General features: G+C 53.3%; 1 non-coding gene across 1 annotated transcript; it reads left to right on the forward strand.

The window, feature by feature from the left end:
- Window positions 1–513: 513 nt before the first annotated feature.
- On the forward strand, window positions 514–585 carry TRNAE-UUC. The gene has a single exon. It is a non-coding gene; the product is annotated as a tRNA-Glu (tRNA).
- Window positions 586–3,031: the final 2,446 nt, after the last annotated feature.

Raw genomic sequence — 3,031 nt, forward strand, 5'->3', positions numbered from 1 at the left:
AAGTGCCCAACTAAACATCTCTTCAAATCCAAGGGAGTGGAGATCAGTCAATGTTCAGAGTTATCCCACATAAAACAACCATGTTGTGGTACATACTGGCCCCATCATGTGGCCATCGCTTTTCCCTCCTCCTCCAGAGTCAGAATGTGATCAGCTCCCACTGAGGGGGTGCAACACCCCTCCCTTGGTCTCTGTGCCAGAGCTCCTATCAGCTCAGTGTCCTTCCTGCAAGAGTCGGCTGCTGAGAGGGTTGCGATGGGATAAATGAAGGCAGAGGAGGATTGTTCCTGATGGGGTTTCTTTGTGTTGCTTTGTGATCCTGCTGGAGGAAGCATGATTTGAGTTTGTTTCAGTGGCTTGGGTTGGTCTCAGGTTGTGACCCTGAGTACAGGGATTCCTGCACTTTCTGCTCTTAGCCCTTCAGGGAATGGACAATGGAGCTGCTTCAGAAATTGGATAGAAAGTAGTCTAAGAAAGTGTAACATAAGTGAGAAGAAAAACAGCATCATCACCTCCCTAGTGGTCTAGTGGTTAGGATTTGGCACTTTCACTGCCACGGCCTGGGTTCAATTCCCAGTCAGGGAAAAGTGACTTTAAACTAAAACTGCTTCAATTATTCTTCACTTACAACATAAACAAATCCCTGGTATTTTCCTGATTCCCCCATCTTCCCAGTGTCTCCATGGCAGGGCTGGCTCCAGACACCAGCACAGCAAGCAGGTCTGTGGGGTGGTCAACGGAAAGGGGAGGCTTCAGCAGCAATTGGTCCCTCTCAGAGGGAAGGACTTGAGGCCAAAAGCGGCAGTGGTAGAGCTGCAGTTGATTGCAGCTTTTTTATTTTTTTTTCCGCTTGGGGTGCCAAAAATACTGGATCTGGCCCTGCTCCATGGAAGACAATTTGTTAAATCCCAGATGAGTGGAGTTCTATCAGTTCTCAGTGACCCTAAGAACCAGCAACCTCCAGGACAGCAGGTTTGGCCCTCAGAGGAGGGAATGTGTCCCCCATGCTGCTCTTAGGCCACTGGATGCTCTGGGAATAGGACAGCTCTGAGTGTAACCAGCAGCCCAGCTGGGGATGTAGTGCAGCGGTAGAGCACAAGCTTTCCATGTGTAAGGTCCTGGGTTCAATCCCCAGCATCTCCAGGTTCTTCTTTTCACCCTGCTACTTTGCTCATGCCCAGAGGGGATGTGGCCCAGCAGTCTCCCTGCAGGAGTTTCAGTCCTGCTCAGTGAGGGGCAAGTGCCAATTGCATGGAAGGTCGGGGGCGGTTTCTGCTCCTAAGTCACCTCAGTACATGTAAGATTCCCACCTGCTGTGCTGCTTGGGACAAGGGTAGATGAGAAGGGCGAATCCTCCAGCACTGGAGGGAAAGGTCCCATCTGCTCAGACTGAGAGGCAAGGAAACAGAGGGGCAGTCAGTGCTCAGAGAGGAGAGAGGTCAGTGATTTACACCCACCAGGGGACACTGTCTTTTTGAGTACCACAGGGGTAGCTGTGTTAGTCTGGATCTGTAAAAGCAGCAAAGAATCCTGTGGCACCTTATAGACTAACAGATGTTTTGTAGCATGAGCTTTCGTGGGTGAACACCCACTTCTTCGGATGCAAGCAGTGTAAAAAGCGACAGAGTCCTGTGGCACCTTATAGACTAACAGACGTACAGGAGCATAAGCTTTCGTGGGTGAATCCCCACTTCGTCAGATGAATGGAGTGGGAATTCTGTGCCTGGCTAGCCAACTACAAAAGCAATTTCTCCTCCCTTGGTGTTCGCACCTCAGCTGCTAGAAGAGGGCCTCATCCTCCCTGATTGAACTAACCGCCTTATCTCTAGACTGATTCTTACCTGCATATTTATACCTGCCCCTGGAAATTTCCATGACATTCATCTGACAAAGTGGGGATTCACCCAAGAAAGCTTATGCTCCAATATGTCTGTTACTCTGTAAGGTGCCACAGGACTCTTTGTCTTTTTGAGGCGAGTGCAGCTGGCTTGGGATGGTGCTGACGATGGATAGAAAAAAGGCTGGAGTCAATGACTGATGAGACCACAGAAGGGGAAGGGGAATGGCAGCCCCACAGAAGGTCCTGGGTGCTCAGATGCCCCAGTTATTGCACCCTGGCCTGTCACAGAGAGAGAAAAGACACGGAGGGACCCAGCCCCCCTACAGTGATCCCATGGACAGGAACCTGGCTGGGAGTTGGGTGAAGGTTCCCTCTGGGCAAAGGGGAGCTGAAGTCCCTCAGTGTCCTGGAATTTAAGCAATGGAAGCTTCAAACCCTGCACGGGTGTGGGCTGAGGTGCGTTAGCAGAAGGTTGGGCTGGACACGGGAGGCAGGTTTGTATAATTTTTGGTCGTTCCCAGAATGGGACTAAGTCCTGCCCCACCCCACAGCTGTGTAAGGCTCTGGGGGGGAGTTTGGGTGTGGGAGGGAGAGGGATTGGGCTCTAGGAGAGAGTTTGGGTGCAGGGTCTGATATCAGTCAGGGGATTGTGCTGCAGCAGGGTGTGTGGGGGGCAGGGTCTTGGAGAGAGTTTGGGTGCAGGTGTGGGGTCTGGGTTGGGGGTGCAGGAGAGGGTGAGGGGTGCAACCTTTACCTCGGGCATCTCCCGAAAGCAACCCGCACCCCCTTCTGGCAGCAGCCCCTAAGCGGGAGGGCAGGGGGCATCTCTGAGCATGGCTGCCCGCAGACTCCACCCCTGAAGCTCCCATTGCCACAGTTCTCAGAGTTGGCTCTCGGGGCGGGGGCAGCACGTGGAGACCCCACCCCCCACCCCAGGGGCCGCAGGGACGTGCCAGCCGCTTCCGGGAGTGGCGTGCCACATGGAGCGAGGGTGGGCAGGAAACCGCCTTAGCCCCCTTGTGCTGGTGGTGGCAGGGGTCCTCCGGCTCTTTTAACTTGACCGGGGCAGCAGGCAGGACCAGGGGGGACACTCCCAAGGGCCTAACGTTGCTTTGCACAACAATAAATCTTGGAACAGGACAGAAATGAAATGGCGGCAGAACCTAAGGAATTAAAAGCCTCCGGATTCTT

The sequence above is a fragment of the Mauremys reevesii genome, linkage group 12, assembly GCF_016161935.1.
Source record: "Mauremys reevesii isolate NIE-2019 linkage group 12, ASM1616193v1, whole genome shotgun sequence".
Lineage (NCBI taxonomy): Eukaryota > Metazoa > Chordata > Testudines > Geoemydidae > Mauremys > Mauremys reevesii.